Source organism: Leopardus geoffroyi, chromosome C2, assembly GCF_018350155.1.
Source record: "Leopardus geoffroyi isolate Oge1 chromosome C2, O.geoffroyi_Oge1_pat1.0, whole genome shotgun sequence".
Classification (NCBI taxonomy): domain Eukaryota; kingdom Metazoa; phylum Chordata; class Mammalia; order Carnivora; family Felidae; genus Leopardus; species Leopardus geoffroyi.
This window is the reverse complement of record NC_059333.1, coordinates 45,022,934-45,042,282: the sequence shown is the minus strand read 5'-3', so window position 1 is coordinate 45,042,282 and position 19,349 is coordinate 45,022,934. Positions and strand designations below refer to the sequence as shown.

Here is a 19,349-nt window from a genome sequence, read left to right as displayed (position 1 = left end):
TATGTTTCTATATCTTGTTGAATTTTTTTTTAATTTTTTTTTTCAACGTTTATTTATTTATTTTTGGGACAGAGAGAGACAGAGCATGAACGGGAGAGGGGCAGAGAGAGAGGGAGACACAGAATCAGAAACAGGCTCCAGGCTCTGAGCCATCAGCCCAGAGCCCGACGCGGGGCTCGAACTCACGGACCGCGAGATCGTGACCTGGCTGAAGTCGGACGCTTAACCGACTGCGCCACCCAGGCGCCCCTATATCTTGTTGAATTTTTTACATTTTTTTTAAAATTTATTTTTGAGAAAGAGATAGAGACCAAGTGGAAGTGAGAGGAGAGAGAATGGGAGACAGAATCCCAAGCAGGCTCTGCACGTTCAGTGTGGAGCCCCATGCGGCCCTCAAACTCACGAACCATGAGATCATGACCGGAGCCAAAGCCACCCAGGCACCCTGTATGTCTTGTTGAATTGAATCGGAGTTTTCTGTGCTTTTTAGATTTTGATGTCTGTTTCCTTCCCCAGATTATGGAAATTTTCAACTATAACTTGCTCAAATAAACCTTCTGCCCCCTTTTTCTCTCTCTTATTCTTATGGGTCTCCTATGATACGAATGTTGTTGCTCTTTAAGGAGTCACAGTGTTCACTAAGTCTACTTTCATGATCCAATACCTATCTTTACCTCTTCTTTTCAGCTCATTATTTTCCATAATTTTATCTTCTATATCACTGACTCATTCCTTTACTTCATCGGTCCTTGTTGCCATTCCACCAATCGGTTTGCCTCTCAGTTACAGCATTTTTTATTTTGGCCTGAGTAATTTTTAGTTATCTTATCACTGTAGTAAGGTGTTCTTTAGTGTCTTTTATGCTTTTCTCAAGCCCAGCTAGTATCCATGTGACTGCTGTTTTAAATCTGGTTCAGGCATCTTACTTATATCTGTATTGATTAAATCTGGCTGCTACTTGTTCCTGCTCTTTCTTTTGGAGTGAATTCCTTAGACATGGCATTTTGTCTAGGTCAATGTTTGTGTGTATGTGTAATTGTTAGGAAAATCTGTTATATTCTTGCTCCTGAGAATAATGGCCATACCAAGTAGAGGTCCTCTACTGTCTTGGGCCTGGGGCTTCAGGAGGTGTTTCATGGTGTCCACTCTGCTATTATGCTTTGGATGCTCCTTCCCTCAGATTAATCCTCTGCAGAGTTTCTCCTTGCCTGCAGTGGGGGGTATTTGGACCTTGTCTGCTGTGTTGAAAATTTTAACTAGGTTTGTTTTGCCTGCTTGTTAAAAATAGTTAGATCCTTCCATAGTGTGGCCATCTTTGCACCTGTATATGTGCAGTTTGTTCTCACAGTCTTCAGATCAATTTCTTGGGTGTTTAGAATCATTTGATATTTATCTCTCTGTATTCAAGGGATGAGGCAAGCTTAGGGTTCCCCTACTCCACCACCATCTTAACTCCTTCTCCAAAACTCTTTCTTCCTAAACTCTCTGCCTCTCACTTTTGTACTTCCTTAATAACATTATTTTTAATACCCACAACTTTCTGAATGTTTGATTAGTCTCTTTTAATAAAAGTTCAGTTTTTTGTTTCTATATAGTAATATTTTCTTTGATAATGATGAGTAATCTATGAATCAGACCTCTTGGTTTCAAATAACAGAAATCTGTTTCCAACTGCCTTAACCAGAAAAGGAGAATGACATTCATTGGCTATTACTAGCTCAACTTTGGTCATACAGACAAATTTTAAATTGCCATTGCCAAAGGGATTCAGAATTCTCACAGTTTGGATAGTTCATATGTCTACTCCTAATAGCAGGGGGTAGGTTAATCACCTTGAGGACCATGCAAATTGAAAGTAGTCGAGGGGTGGTTCTCAAAGAAGAAAAAAAAATGGATGCTGGTGTTGTCAGAACAGTTCTTTAAAAGAATAACAATTACATAATCTTAAAATATCTCCATTTTCCAAGATCACCAGTTTTGTTTAATTAACTTATCCTTTTTGGAGGGTAAGTATGGAAGTGGAGATTCATTTTCCATAAAAGACTAGTTGGCAGTAACTTCTTTCTAGATATGTGTCCTGAGGCAAGGGAAACAAGAGCAAAAATAAACTACTGGGACTACATCAAGATAACAAGCTTCTGCACAGTGAAAGGAAACAATCAACAAAACTAAAAAGCAACCTATAGAATGGAAGACGATATTTGCAAATGACTAATCTGATAAATGATTAGTATCCAAAATATGTAAAGAACTTATAAAACTCAACACCCAAGAGCCAAATTATCCAATTAAAAAATTGGGTAGACCACATAAATAGACATTTTTCCAAGGAAGACATATATATGGTCAACAGACACGTGAAACAATAGTCAATTTCACTCATCGCAGGGCGATACAAATCAAAACTACAATGGGATATCGTCTTCACCTGTCAGAATGGCTAAAATCAACAACACAAGAAACAGTGTGCATTGGCAAGGATATGAAGAAAGGGAAACACTCTTACACTATTAGTGAGAATGCATATTGGTGCAGCCATTCTGGAAAACAGTGAAGATTCTTCAAAAAGTCAAAAATAGAACTACCCTACAATCCAGCAATGGCACTACTTGGTATTTACCCAAAGAATACAAAAATACTAATTCAAAGGAATACATGCACCCCAATGTTTATAGCAGCATTATCAACAGTAACCAAATTATGGAAACAGCCCAAGTGTCCGTTGACCGATGAATGGACAAAGAAGAGGTTATATATATAACCTCAGTCATAAAAAGTAATGAAATCTTGCCATTTTCTATGACACAGATGGAACTAGAGAGTATTATGCTAAGCAAATTAAGTGAGTCAGAGACAGACAAATACCATATTATTTCAGTCATGTACGGGATTTAAGAAACAAAACAAGCAAAGAGAAAGATAGAAGCAAACCAAGAAATGGATTCTTAACTATGGAGAACAAACTGATGGTTACCAGAAGGGAGATGGGTGGGGGAAATGGGTTAAATTGGTGCTGGGATTAAGGACTGCACTTGTGATGAGCACCAGGTATTGTATGGAAGTGCTGAATCACTTTATTGTATACTTGAAACTAATAGTACACTGTAAGTTAAGTAACTGAAATTTAAATAAAAACTTTAAAAAACAATTTTTAATATTTTTATTTTTGACAAAGAGAGAGAGAGTGTAAGTGGGGGAGGGGCAGAAAGAGAGTGAGAGACACAGAATCTCAAACAGACTGCAAGCTCTGAGTTGTCAGCACACAGCCCGACACGGGGCTTGAACTCCTGAACTGTGAGATCATGGGCTGAGTCAGAGTCGGACGCTTAACTGACTGAGCCACCCAGGTACCCCTAAATAAAAACTTCTTTAAAAGACTAGTTATTTTGCTCTCATTCATATTTCTTTTTTTTCAACGTTTATTTATTTTTGGGACAGAGAGAGACAGAGCATGAACGGGGGAGGGGCAGAGAGAGAGGGAGACACAGAATCGGAAACAGGCTCCAGGCTCTCAGCCATCAGCCCAGAGCCCGACCCGGGGCTCGAACTCACGGACCGCGAGATCGTGACGTGGCTGAAGTCAGATGCCCAACCGACTACGCCACCCAGGCGCCCCTCTCATTCATATTTCTAAAGGAAGGACTAATTAATAAAATTAGCTACTGTGGATCTCTCTTATATTAATTCTTTTTGCAAATCAGGTCTCTCTTCAGCATTATGGGTTGACTGAAAGTTTACTTTGGGCAGAAAGCAGTCAGGCTACTTAGACTTTACTCCATCCTCGTGCTAGAATAATAAACCCTTTACTCTTAGGGAAACAAAACCCATTTCAGGACCCTTATCCTCTTTAGAAATTCAATTTTATTTCTTTAGAGGTGGGCCCCTGAGTTTCCTGGTTCTATATTGCTATTGTTGATCTCTGTGGGCATGGTGTAAAACCTGTCTTTGGAGCCTCACAGGAAGACATCTCTCATCTTTGCTCCAAACTTCTATGGATGGTTTATACTGTGTATAACAAATGTTAAAACTGACATTTTGACAGTGAACAGATACCAAGATTAGGAAAGACAGATTATTATGTGCATTTACAAAGGAACTTTACATGAATCCACTCTTGTCCCTTGGACCCATCTGTTAGAAAAAAGATTAAGGTTTAGAGAAGGAAGCTTATGATGAAACCTTTGTGAAGACATCTGTCGTCTTACTGCAAAGATAAAATGGTTGGTACGAGTTGAGAAAGATCCATCAGACCACTTGAAGCTTAAGATATATTTGCTGCACGTGGGAGACATAGAGCGCTGGTGTATAATTCACTCCTAATATTCCACTTTTTCATTGTTTGTACCTTAGTGGCATAAAGCAATCATTCCTTTACACTCATGGACTCAGTGGGATAGGAATTCAAACAGGGCACATCAGGGAACAGAGCCAGTCTCTGTTTCATGCTGTCTGAGGCCTAAGCTCAGGAGACTCATTGGCTATGAGTGACTCAAGCATCTTCCCTTGCATATCTGACAGTTGATGCTGGCTGATGCCTCATTTGGGACTGTCAATCAGCATTTCCACACTTGACCTCTCCGTGTGGTCTAGGCTTCTTCAGAAAATGTAGGCCCCACATGTCAATGGAAAGAATATTATAAGAAGAGCATGTGCGCTGGAAGATCTTGTGGTAATTTTGGATAAGATATTATGCCTGAGAAAGCCTACATAATTTGTGAAAAATAAGATAGGGGTGGCTGCAATGGAAGCAACCTGAACCTCAATTTGTAGAGCAAGGAATGAATGGGACATATGAGAATGACTATTTAATCAGGTCATTTTGAATTCAGTCTCAGAGGGACAGTAAAAAGGTGAAGAACTCCAGCAATAAAAAACAGGATGTATGTTATCCAGGAAATCCATAGTAAAACAACAATGATATACCATTACACCGCTATAAGAAATGCTCAAGTCCAGAACACTGACAACAGCAAATGCTGGTGTGGATGAGAAGCAAGAGGAACAGGTGGTGGCAATGCAAAATGTTACATTTGGAAGAAAGAGTTTGGCAGTTTCTTTAAAAACTAAGCATATTGTTACAATATAATCTGGCAGCTATACTCCTTGATATTCACCCAAAGGAGTTGAAAATTTATGTCCACACAAAATCCTTCCCACTGTAATAGCAGCTTTATTCATAGTTGCCAAAACTGAGAAGCAACCAAGATTTCCTTAAGTAGATGAATGAATAAATAAACAGTGGTATATCCAGACAATGGAATATTACTCAGCACTAAAATGAAATAAGCTATCAAGCCATGAAAAGACATGAACATGGAAACCAATCTGAAAAAGCTAGATACTGTATGATTCCAACCATATGACACTCTTGAAATGGCAAAATATGGAGTCAGTAAAAGATCAGTGGCTACCAAGGATTACTGGGTAGGGAGGGGAAGTAGATGGGGCACAGACAATTTTAGATCTGTGAAACTACTCTTTATAATACTATAGTGATGGATAAAAACATTATACATTTGTCCAAACCCACAGAATATGCAACACCAAGGATGAACCACAATGTAAAATAAGGACTTTGGGTGGTGTTAATGATATGTCAGTGTAGGTTCATTAATTATAACAAAGGTACGCTGGTGGAGGATGTTGATAATGGGGGAGTGTATACACACATATGGGAAAAGGTATATGGAAAATCTGTGTACCTTCCCTTCAATTTTATTGTGAACCTAAAACTGCATTAAAAAATAAAGTATTTAAAATACAGGAGATGAACACTAGGTTTATAGAGAATGTTGAATGAGTCATAAGGGTCCAATTGGAATAGAGATGCCTCTTCTCAGTTCAAAGGAACTGCATGAGAAAGATGGCCACAGATGTGAAAATCTAAAAAATTTACAATAGCAGCTCATGAGAAGGGGAAAAAAAAAGAGTTAAATCCCTGCCAGAACCAGAAACAGAGAAGCCACCAATGCAAGTAAAAAATGTCCTATCCTCTTAAATCTCTTCTCTTTCCTGGTAGATTAAACCAGAACTAATGTGGAAAACCTTGAATATGAAGAGAAAGTAGAAGTCAACTATATCACTCAACCTAGAAACAGGTAGCCTCTCAGGGTTTAGAAGAGTAGAGTTAGAAAAGGAGAAAAATGTTTTAAGAAATCATACTCTTGAAGTAATTAGTGTTTAATTAGTATTTTGATGGATATTCTAAGTACTAAATTGGGTCTACAATTATGAGGTTACATGACTATCCCTTATCTAAAATAGAATACTCATGGGATATGTCCAAATTTATAGTGCTAAGAAAGATTTCCTTCCCCACTGGAAAAAAGTTAAGGGGACAGGAGGAAATCAAAGTATATTTTTATTTAGATGGCATCACATGTGTCATATGTTTAACATACCACCTAAATGTGGCTTACTTTTTTGGCCTATTAGTCTTCCAGAATCCATCCATATTTCTATCCAGTTAATGGTCTGCTAGTATTTCGTGAAATGACACACTTTTATTCTTTCCTGTTAGCAAGAAAAGAAAACATGCGTCTTCAGATAACTTCAATCCCAACCAAAAATACCAAGAGTCAGATTAATACAGAATATTGAACACCAGACTTCCCAACCAATTTGCTAAAATGTTGTAATTTCTTTTCCAGAAATGGAATTTCTGTTCTAATCTTGCTGATTTTCTGTTGAAATCCTTGCCTCAACATCTTCCAGACTGGGTTATGCCTACTAGGACAATAGTATCTTCTTTTAGGTGGTAACTGGTTAACATATGTTCAAGACTTCACTATATAATAGAGTTGATCTATGAATATGGAAGAGACTTTGATAAGTCTATAATGCTACAACTGAGGTTACATGACCTATGCATTGTTGTTAGAGTTATAGGTCCACAGGTTGACATTATCCTCTTGAAGAAATGGAACAATACTCCCCAGGTGGTTACTTGACGACAACAGAAGCATTAGAAGACTCTCCAAAGCAATTTAAAAGTTATCCTTTTCTGGGGATTCACTCAAATGGTCTGCAAAATAAAAATTCCTGACTGCAAAGGTGAGTTGTTTGGTACTTGTGAGAATGCTATGAATTTAATGGAAAATAACAAAAACTGTTACTATTATACCAATAAAACAATAAGATACAATTTAACTAGTTTCATAAATTGATAGTAATAGCCATGCTAATATTCATCTTAAGGGTGCATACATTTGCTAATAATAAAATGGGAGATATTAATGTGACCAAGTGAAATACTTGTAGGTGTGCGAGACAGTAAGCATGTTGAAAATACTCCAAAAGAGAATTCTAATAGAATTGCTCACCAAAAAATATTTTCGTGTAGAGAGACTTATGCTGTTCTTAACAATAACTGATAAGACGTTTGGATCCAAATAATGTGAAGCATATGTGATTTTTCCATCAATGTTTGGAAGATAAAAATATTAATATGAACAGCAGATCTTCAAGATAACTAGGCAAAGGAAGTGTTATTATGACTGAAGGTATTACTGTTTGCTGGGCAGCTGTGTAGAATATGGCAGGTTATTCTTAAAATACTAATGTAACAAAAGCTCTCTGGGACAGACAATACAATTATACATCATGTTATTTCTAGCTTTGTACCTGAGAAAGCATTCTGATACATTTAGCAGAATATGGTAAATAAAACCCATATGTACAAAAAGGAATGTTCATCAATCTGTTTTTAATATCCACTTGTATAAAGTATATGCTTAATAGATCTTTTTTCAATGAAAGTTTTATGCCTACTAATAGTTATCTTGACAATCTTCTTATAATTAAAAATAAGTGGCCAATAATGAAAATGAAAAGGTAGTTAAGAAAAATATAATGACAAAGGAAATAAGTTAATAATTAATTGATGTCTGTTTCATTTCCATTATATTAAAAAAGCAATATGGAGATTCTTTAAAGTGAAAGTAAACAGCATGTAATAATTCATTTTTAAAATATAAAGCGTAAGTTAATATTTACTGGGTTCTGTAGAGCAAAATTTGTGGGCAGATGTGCATTTATTCCATATTTTCTTTAAACACTTGAACACATCCAAAATTACTAATTGATGGATGTTTTGGTGTGATGTGTCCTATAACCCATCCCAAGCAGTTGTAGGATGAGTTTTCATCTGTGTGAGACCTCTCTGGGAACATAATATCCAAAGATAGCTGCTATCAATTCCTTCCTCCTGGAATATACAAGTTCTTCCTCACGTCAAAAGGTAGAATTTAATTCCCCATTCCTTTGAATCTAGACTGTCTATAGTAACTTCTTTGAAATAATAAGATGCAGTGGAAATGATATCTGTAACATCTGAGACTAGGTCATAAGAAACTGTGGGCTTCTTGGAATGCTTAGGATTCTGCCTCTTGGAACATGACCTTCCATGCTATAAGAAGCCCAGGTTACATGCAGAGGCCATTGTAGTGTGCTGGTTGACAGCTCCAGTATATCTCCCAGCTAACAGAATCAACTGCCAGTCACGTGTGTGAGCCATCTTGGTTGTTTGGCCACTTGATCTGTTGGAAGATTCCAGCCCCAGCTGCATGAGAGACCCTGAGAAAAAATTGCTAGCTGAGCCCAGTCAACCAATAGAACCATAGATAATAACAGAAAATAACCACACATAAAATTATTTCAGCAAATTGAAGGATAGTCATAAATGGTTGTTTCATATCACTAATTTTTTGGCAGTTTGTTATGTAGCAATAGAAAACTGAAACAATTCTCAATAATCATATTTTTTGATATCCAAGGTATGTGATTTTTCCTCCAAACACTAACAAACTGATGTAAAACTGAGGTAGTGCTTTGGTCAAACAACCATGACATACATGCCAGGTTTACCTCTATTTAATTGTAAGCAGATTATGCTGTTTTCCTAATTTTACAAATCAGAGTGGCAAAGACACAAAAGCATGTGTTTTTCAGTTTATAAATATTTTAGGATAAATTAAATTATATTAATTAATAAATTGTTTCTCCTCATGAATCAAGAACCCATAGCGAGCTAGATGTTAGGTTGCTAGTGTGGAGCCCTGAGCTGTTAGCATTTGGGTCTTAAAAAAACCATCTCTTTTAGGAAATGTAGCAAAGGAGGTAAGAGTGATTCTCATTATTTTTTTCCCAATGTCTGGATAAATAGACTTGTGCTTACAATTTAAAATATACCATATAGAGGCACCTGGATGGCTCAGTCAGTTAAGTGTCAGACTCTTGATCTTGACTCAGGCCATGATCTTGTAGTTCTTCGTTTCAAGCCCCACATCAGGCTCAGTGCTGACAGCACAGAATGTGTTTGGAATTGTCTCTCTCTCCCTCTGTCTCTGCCCCTCTACCACTCATGCATTCTCTCTCTCTCTCAAAATAAATAAACTTTAAAAAATAAAATACACCCTATATCAATGATCCTGGAGAAAGATAAATTTTGTTTCATTTTATATATATATATATACATATATACACACAAATATATATATTTGTGTATATATATACATACAAATATAATACAAATATGTGTGTGTGTATACACACACACACACACACATATATATATATATATACATATATATATATATATATATATATATATATATATATATATATATAGCTGTGGTTTTCTGTTATTGTTGTTTTGTTTCTTCTTGTTTTTTGAGAGAGAGAGAAAGAGAGAGAGAGACCATGAGCTGGGAGGGGCAGAGAAGGGGTCAGAGGATCCGAAGCGGACTTTGTGCAGACAAGGGGCTGGAACTCAGAGGCCATGAGATCGTGATCTGAGCTGAAGTTGGGCTTAACTGACTGAGCCACTGAGACACACCTCATTTCATAGACATTATTTGAATTTGGGGTCATGTTTAATTATACCAGAAAAGTTGCCGAGAGGATATTATGTTTAATTACTCTAGAAAAGTTGCCAAGAGACTAGTATTTTCCTCTAATGGTGAGATTTTTGACTGTTGCATTTTTAAACATTTTATATCTAAATTTTGGGAAAACTAAATTTTGAATCCTTCCTCTTTTTTTAACTATTTTCCTCCTTCCTTTGTTTCTCTTCCTCTATTCATCCATTTCTCATTTTCTGATTTGTCACCATCTATTTATATTTCATCTTCCAGAAAGATGGCATAACTAAAGCACGTTACTAGGATTCAGGTGACCACATTTCTAATCTAAATTCCATACATAAGTAACCAGATATGCAATCTTGGTTCACAACCCAGAGGCCTAAATTAATCCCTTTGAAACTTCAGGGGATTAAAATAGATTACCTTTTAACCCTTACTGCTTTAAAATTACACAATCAGAAACGTGTAATACAAAGTAATTACAAGGTAAACATCAAAAGCTAATTTGGACAAGATATTTAAAAAATGTATCAGGCAGTATGAGTTACTTACTGAAATGAATTTAAGTCAGAATGAAAAGATAAATTAGGCTGCCTAGTTCTCAAAATACAATAAAATAGAGTACAAAATTTCTCTATGGAAATAAACTCACTTTTCTTCATTGACTTCTAGAAGAAATAAACATGATTCCCGTGTATATTAGGTAATATAATTGAACCTGTATTCTATTACAGCATTAAGTGAACCATCTCTGTACTCCCATAGTACCACAGACATATCACAATCGCTGCATATACCAACTTGTATATTCATATACCTTAACAATTTATGTGTCTATTTGTCTAATTAAACTGAAATTTCTTAGGGGCATCTGACTTTGACTTGTTTGACTTTTTATTCCCAGCCCCTATACAATATATGGGGCATTCAATAGGCCCTCAATAAATTTTTGTATAGAGTAAAGGGGTACTGAATAAATATTCAAATGGATATTTCTTGTCTCATCACATAAAAGACACCAAAGCCATATAATTAAATTATAATTTAGGAAAGGTATCTGGATATAAAGGTATAATTTAGCAGTTATCTGGATAACTCCAATAATACAGTTAGGTAAGTAGCTTTGTGTTGGCTTGACAATATCATAAAGATTCTAGCACAAAACGAAGGAAAATGTGCCCCTTAAAGAACATTTTCCCCATTATGAATATTCCATATGAGTTTATGACAAAGACCAGCTTTCAATCAGTCTAACATTACAATTAGCACTAGTAATTGGAGTGCCATATTTTACATGATTGACTATAAATATGATTAAAAATAAGATTTCGGTGGTAGAGTTAACATCTTACCATAACAGTTTAGGTATCTGACGTATATTATTTCCCAAGTGGAGGCCTGTCCTATTTATCGGGTTGGATCATAACAGTTCTTAAAGCAGAAGTTTTCCTAGAAAATAGTTTAAAACATTCCCAAGTACTTAAAGAAATAGTGGATTAAGATAAGTGTGGATCAGGAGCAGAAAATTGAGAGTAGATGTCATCAACTGGCCACAGCTTGCTCTACACTGTGACTTCCATAGAAAACCTAATTATGATAAGGCCTATGAAGATATAAGCTACAACCCTTCCTCTCTGTCACTCCCACCTCAAGTTACTGAAAGAGCTGATACACAGGTGAAATTATTCAATATTTTAAGTTTAATAATGTTGGCAAAATTTAAAGATATTAACTATGATATTGATGATGCCATGTGAATATTTCAGATGGTTCTTAATCTTTTCAGCTGTTTTTTAGGGAGAAATATTTTATAACAATGTAATCTTCCAATTCTAGATTTCCTATGGATGTAGCATTGGCAGGATTCTGACATTTAAGTTTCTAAATATTATTTTCAGCTAATGGATTTTTGGAATATGGATATAAAGTTTAGAAGCTGCCAAATGGTTCTAGACACCTGCTGGCTCTCTGTGCTCATTAGTGGAGTAAACAACCTTCTTGTAGATAATGGGCATAGAATATATAACCAGGCAGACTTGTCATCAAGTTTATTCAGGCTTGAGAAGAATATGTTCTTGTTATTTAAACCAAATATTTCAGAATTGACTTTTAATAACAACTGAAATTAGTATATTTGTCTTTATCCTTGTTCCAAGTGACTTCCAGTTTGGATGTAAATACAATATTAGATTTTACACATACAAAACTTTATATTATAAAGCCTTGGTTATTGTAGATAGTATGATAAAGAATGAATGGAAGTTTAGAAGGTTAGATTTTTGTACTCTGTGCTGCATCTCAGACAAGGAACTTAAGCACTGGTAAAGAGAATAAAAAAATAAACCCATTAGGATCATAAAATGCAAAATTTTTCCTTTTAAATCTTTAGGTTGTTTGATCCCATAGTGATTTTTATTAATATTACCAAGTTAGAACAATCTTCACTTATAAAGATAATGACTTAGAGTTTTTGTCCCTAGAATAGAGGAAAATATGGAATCTTCATGGTACATTTGAAAATGGAGTAATTTAATGTCATAAAGATGAAAAGAATGATAATTCATGCATGATGAGATAGGATCAGGTGAGGTAAGCATCAACAACAGACTGGGATGCCTTAGGGAGAAGGTCTTCAGGTGAACACCAATGAGTTCGGAAAGTGAATACTGACAATAATGTTAGTTCTTTAACCTTCATAGAGAGGAATAAGCATTTGCCATTGTCTGAGTAATCAAGTAAAAGTTGAACAAAATGATCCTATATATTGTGAAGTCCAGATGGTTAAAATGTTGTCAATAATGTTCAAATTAAAGTTAAGATCTGTCAAGTTATTCAGTTTTTCCCCCAAAAGTTTTCCCAATTAAGTACCACTGCTATCTTGTGAATTTGTACAGAGCTACATAAAATAGTTTCAGATATTATATTCAACTATGTGTCAGTATTTAAGATATCCCTTTGTTGGGTGGCAGAAATGTAAGTTAAGCAACGTAATTTCAAGAGGCTCTAGAATTCTTGTCAGGGCCTGGCTATGAAAGGCATTTATGACATCTGTTAAGCTAAGTTAGCAAATATGCATCTAATTCGACAAACTCAGCTTCAAGATATACAACAATTTCTTATAACTCAAATTAATTTTAATTTCAGGTTTCTATTTTGTCAGAAGGGATCTCCACATGCCTTTCTTCAGGATTATGATTCTTATCTGTAAAGAGAATTAGTTATCGGTGGTGGAGTTAGGGACATCAAATCTCAGTGTTGGAGTTAAGGATTCTAGTTTCAGCGTTTTCAGTTCACACCAGCTTCTGATGAGGCATCCTTTATCTTTTGTTTTCCTCCTCTGTCTGTCCATTATGTTTCCGATAATACATACTTACTGTTCTTCTAAAGGTCCTATAAGTAATGGTGGCTCTCTGAGCTATGTCCATGTTACTTGTGGGTGCATGGAACTCATTCTGCTACTCCAGGTCTTTTCTGGGACATGGAAAATTCTCTAAGGATCTTAATTCAGTCAATGCCTTAGGCATTCCATAATATGGAATGTATACCATGCAAAACATACCTCTATTGCTTCAGTTGAGTCCTTCCAACATGTTTATGCCTCCACCTAGACTACAGGCATGATAGCTTTGTAGCTTTTTATAGCTTTTGCACTGACCAACGGTGCCCAACCAAGGGTGGAGGCTGAAATCCTGGACAGTCTACATCCTAGGCTGAAATCCTAAGTTTTCTCCCTGACTCAAATGGAAGGGTTACCTTTTACTGTGCAGAATGTTTTTATCAAAATATGATGTTGCATCTTGTCAAATGATTTTCTGTGTCTATTATAATGACATGTGGTTTATGTCTGTCTATCTTCTATTAAAAGATAGTGGATTAGATTAATTGATTTTCAGATTTTAAACCAACCTGGTATTCCTCGGATAAATCCCACTAGTCATGATGTATAATTATTTTGCTGGATTTGGTTTATAAATATTTTATTGAGGAATTTTGCATCTACATTCATAAGAGGTATTGGCTTGTAGTTTTATTTCCTTGTGTTGTCTTTGTTTGCTTTAGGGTTCAGGGAAACCCTGGCCTCATAGTATGAGTTGGGAAGTGTTCCTTCTTTTATTTACTGGAAGAGTTTGTGAAAGACTATTATTAATTCTTCTTTGAAACTTTGGCAGAATTCTTCAGTGAAGCCATCTGTGCCTGGGCTTGTCTTGTGGAAAGTGTTTAAGTTACTTATTCAATATCTTTACTTATTTTTAGGTTTATTCAGATAGTTTATTTCTGAGTCAGTTTCTGTAATTTGAGTCTTTCTAGGAATTTGCTTATTTAATCTATGTTATGTAAATTGTTTTCGTATAGTAGATCGTATTATCCTTCATATTTTTTTTTTTTGCTTCTGTAAAATTGTTACTAATGTCCTCTATTTTTATTCATGTTTTAGTAATTTGAATCTTCTCTCCTTATTTCTTGGTAAGTCCACCTAAATATTTGTCAGTTTTATTGATCTTTTCAAAGAAACAACTTTTGGGTTTATCGCTTTTTTTTCTTATTGTTTTTACTTGAGAAGATGTGTATTTTGCTAGGTCTAAGAGCCTAGATGTCTATTAGGTCTAATTTAGACTTGTTATTATTGATCTTCTTTATAATTTTTCTGGCCTTTATTCAATGTGGTGTATTAAAGTCTCCAACTATTGTTGTTGAAATGTCTATTTCTTCCTACAAATCTGTCAGTTTTGCTTTTTGCTTCATGTATTGGGGGCTGTTATTAGTGCATATATATTTCTCATTGCTGTCTTCCTGATGGATTAACACTTTCATAATTACAAAATATCCCTTCTATACTATTAACACTTTTTCACTTAAAGTTTATTTTTTCTGATATTAGTATAGCCACTTTACCTTTGTTATAGTTGTTTGCATGATATATCTTTTTATAACTTTTTACTTTCAACTATTTGTACCTCTGAATCTAAAGATTCTCTCTGGTAAACAGCATATAGCTGGATCTTTCTTTGTTATCCAGTTTGACATTCTTTGTGTCAAATAGAGAATTATTTATTCTATCCACATTTAATGTTATAACTGATATAGTTGGATTTATTTTATATTTTGTTTTCTGTATGTTTCATGTCTTGTTTGTCCCTTTGTTGCTCCTTTTTTGCGTAAAGTGAATTTTTTCTAGTACATTTTTATTCTTTTAGTGTTTTACTCTTTCAATGATTTTTAAAAATATTTTTGAGCTATTTTCCTAGTGGTTGCTCTAGGGCCACTGATCATTTTATTAGAAGCTACTTCAGATTTGTAATAATTTAATTACAGTGACATACAGAATCATTATTCCCATATACTCCATTTTCCTCTTTTTTGTGTTTTTATTTCTACACATATATCTACTTATGTAATAAATCCAATAATACATTGTTATTACATCATTTTATCTTTTTAAATAAACTAAGAGAAGAGTTTTAAATAAACTCTATACATATATATAGAGTTTATTAATTTCATTTTCTCATTTACCTTTTCTGGATCTCTTCATTTGTTCCTGTGGATCCAAATTATAATCTGGTGTCATTCTCTTATTCTGATACAGTTTTGCTCACACTTGCCTCCTTTGTGTTGTTGTGGTCAAATTTATTACATTTTTATGTGTTATAGGCTTAAGAATACATATTATTTAATATAATTGCTTTTTTAAACAGTTTAGAGAAAAAAAGAAATATGCATTAATGTTATCTTTTATAATTATTTAATTACCTTTCAAGGTACTTTTACATTTTGTATGTGAATTCAAATTCTGTCTGGTAAAACTTTATTTCACCCTAAAAAACTTCTTTTAGTATTTCTTGCAAGGAGGGTTTACTAGTAGTGGATAGTCTATGTTACATTTACCTGGAAATGTCTGTATTTTGTCTTCATTTTCTGAAAGATAGTTTTGCTGAATATAAGACTTTTAGTGGACAGTTTTTTGGGTTTTGTTTTCTTTTTTTTTTTGGCACTTTAAATATGTCATCCCATTTTCTCTGACCTCCTTGGTTTGTGATAAGAAACCAGCTGTTAATCTTATCAGGATTCTTTTGTATGTAATGAGTCCTTTTTCTCTTGCTGCTTTCAAGATTTTCTGTCTTTTAAAACTGTTTACTATGATGTATCTAAATGTAGATCTCTTTGTTCTTCTCCTACTTTCAATTTGTTGAGATTCTTGAACATGTAGGTTGTTTTTCATCAGATTCGAGTTGTGTCAGTCATTATTTCTTTGACTATTTTTTCTGGTCTCTACTCTTCTCTGGTATTCCCATTAGGATTTTGTGGTACACTTAATAGGGTTCCATGTTTCCCTATGGATGTGTTCATTTCTCTTCATTCTTTTTTTTTCTTTTTTCTTAATCTTTATCAATCTGCATGTTTGGTGATTCTTCTTCAAACACTTAAAATCTATTGTTGATCTTCCTATTGAATATTTTTTTAAGTAATCTGTATACCCAACATGGGACTCAAATTCACAACCCCAAAATCAAGAGTCACATGCTACAGCAGCTGAGCCAAACAGGCACCTCCCACCCCACTAAATGTTGTATTTTAATTATTTTACTCTTCAACTCCAGAATTTTCATTGGATTCCTTTTTTAAAAGATAATTTCTATGTTTTTATTGTTATTCTGTAGATGGTGTCATCATATCCTCCTTTGCTTCTTTGAGCACAGTTTCTTTGAACAGCTGCTTTGAAGTCTTCATCTTCTAACTCCAATATCATGTACCTCTCCTAGATGATTTCTGTTGCCCACTTTGTTTCCCCCTGTATATGGACCATATTTTTCTGTGTCTTTGCTTGTCCCACATTTTTGGTTGCTGTCCATTTTAGGTAATATAGCAACTCTGGTTACTGATTATCCTACTTTGGGGCTTTGTTTTTAGTAACTTAGCTGGACTATTATAGTGAAGTTTATTTTCTTTTCAGTATGAAGCTTCTGATGTCACTCTTTAGAGGGCACAGCCTTGAGCATGTACCTAGTCACCCTGTGATGACAATAGCTTTAGCTGAGCAATTTGTCCCTTTCCCTGATGCCTCTGTTAACCTGTGTGCCTCAGTTGGTATCATACCCAGTTGTTGTTGTTTTTTTTTATAACTAATTGTTGCTGATTGACTTATTATTTTCAAAAGTGTCCTGGTACATACATTAACCATGTGTTCTAATTAAATATAGGCTGCTTTGCCAGAGTATTTCTAGAAGTAAATCTTAGGTTTGTTCTGACACCAGGAAGGATTCTTTTAGATGTCTCTTTCTCTGATTCTTTCTGATAAACTAGCTGGCCTACCAACAGTTTACCTTATTGCTCTATGGAACTGCTATGACACTTCTTAATTACTTATCTTCAAAATGTGCATTGACTTTTGAGAGCAACTTTAGACTTGAAATTCCCACACTATGTTCCAAATAAAGTCAGTTCCTTTGGGGAGAGATTGAAACTCTTTTTATATGGCCTGCCTTTCTCATTGGTCAAAATCTCTGTGCCACTTCTCCGGAGTTGTGGGCAGGGACAGTGCCCATTTCTAAATGAGTAACTTTAAGACATGCTATAAGCCAAGAGAGTATGATGTTGACATGAATATAAATAGAGATTAGTGGAATAAGATAGATGGTCCAGAAATAGACCCATGCATATATGAGCAATTGAATTTTGACAAAGTTAACAAGGTAACTCAAAGGGGAAAGACATTTTTTTTTTCAAAAATTAGTGCTAATACAACTGAATGCTCATACACAAATAAATCTTGTCCTTGACTTTATATACAAAATTTATTCTTAATAGGTCATAGGCATGAAAATAAAAATTAAACTTATAAACCTTCTAGATGACATCCCAAAGATTTGATGTCTAGGGACAAGATTTGAAGACATAAAGAATTTTATAGCAGATACAACAAACACTTAACATGAAAGAGAAAAAATCTGGACATCATAAAAAAAAAACACTTTTGTTCTTTGAAAACCATCCTTAAGGAATGAAAAGGTAAGCCATAACCGAAAGAAAATATTTACAGCCATATTATGACAAAGGAATTGAATCCAGAATAAATGAAAAACTCAGATATAAGAAAATCCAATAATAAAATGTGAATAAACATTTGAATAGACTCTTCCAAAAGATATATGAGTGAATAATAATCTGAGAATGATTTTGAAAATCTTTGAAATTCATCTCAAGTTAAAGTACTTCTCATCCAGGGTGGGCTTGTTTAAACTGGAGACTGATAGTCTTTATTTTTCCAGCTTACACAGTTTCCGGTCAATACAAGTGGTGGTTTTTAACACATGCAGTTTGGGGAATATAAGGCAGAAAAAAGTAAAGGACAGGATGTTGTCATCACTTTATTCTGTTAAGAGCATGCTTTCAGTCCCTTTCAAGGAAACGGGTGTGGGCTTCGCAAATAAAAACTGATGATCTTGTTGAAAACAATAGCCTAGTATCTAAAGGTTGAGAAGCCTGCTGAAGCAATCTGAATACGAGCTGAGGTTCGAAAATCTCTGTACTTCCAAGGACAGCAGGCTACATGTGAGCATTTCCCACAGAAACAAAATGTCCACCTAGATGGTCTGGTCAATGACTCCTGAGAGATTGGATTTGTAATGCTGAAAGTCCAGAGGACAAGCTGTGAATTATCTGCTAATAGCCAGAGAAGATGCACATCACGTCAAAGACACTTTATTTTTTTTTTATTTTTATTTTTTAAACGTTTATTTATTTTTGAGACAGAGAGAGACAGAGCATGAATGGGGGAGGGTCAGAGAGAGAGGGAGACACAGAATCTGAAACAGGCTCCAGGCTCTGAGCTGTCAGCACAGAGCCCAATGCGGGGCTCGAACTCACAGACCGCAAGATCACGGCCTGAGCCGAAGTCGAACACTTAACCGACTGAGCCACCCAGGTGCCCCCAAAGACACTTTAGAGAAAGATCACCAGAGATATAGGATCTCTATGCCCTACATTCTTTATGCCCATGAAAATGCCTTTAAGGGGAAAGTCAGCTTTAAGCATCTGTCACATCCAGGGACAATCTACATCCTACTTCTTCCAGTCAAATGAGAATATTTTTGTGAAGAGCAGCCAGCTCTGGGTCTTGTCTGAAATTTCATCCCCAGCATAGAGAAAGAGCTAGCATCTCAAGAGTAGATTTAATTAGGTAATAATATGGAAATACAAGAATTATTTTTTCCTGCCTAAAAGAAGTGCCAGTTTGTGGTCATATTGGTAATGATTGGCAGTGGGCAAATATTAAATTTGTTTTTATAAACACATGACATTAAAACTATTAACCAGATCCAGAAATATGAATACTAAAATAATACTATGATTATATTTCAGAGATTACACCTTAATTAAAATAGAAACAAAGTAGAATTGTCAAAATTTTGATATTTTATAGTTTTCTTAGGGAAAAGTAGGGGAAAAAATTCCAAAATAGGTTTTTCCTATCTCCTATGCAACTAT

The 19,349-nt window shown here is 35.0% G+C and overlaps 1 long non-coding RNA gene across 2 annotated transcripts in view; it reads left to right on the top strand.

Annotated features, from left to right (window-relative positions):
* The first annotated feature begins 8,071 nt into the window (after nt 1-8,071).
* The window catches only part of LOC123610763, a 156,079-nt gene continuing 144,801 nt past the window's right edge, over nt 8,072-19,349 (top strand). For both annotated transcript variants that reach the window (XR_006718287.1, XR_006718288.1), the window contains exon 1: nt 8,072-8,239. This is a non-coding gene — a long non-coding RNA (uncharacterized LOC123610763). The remainder of the gene's footprint in view (nt 8,240-19,349) is intronic.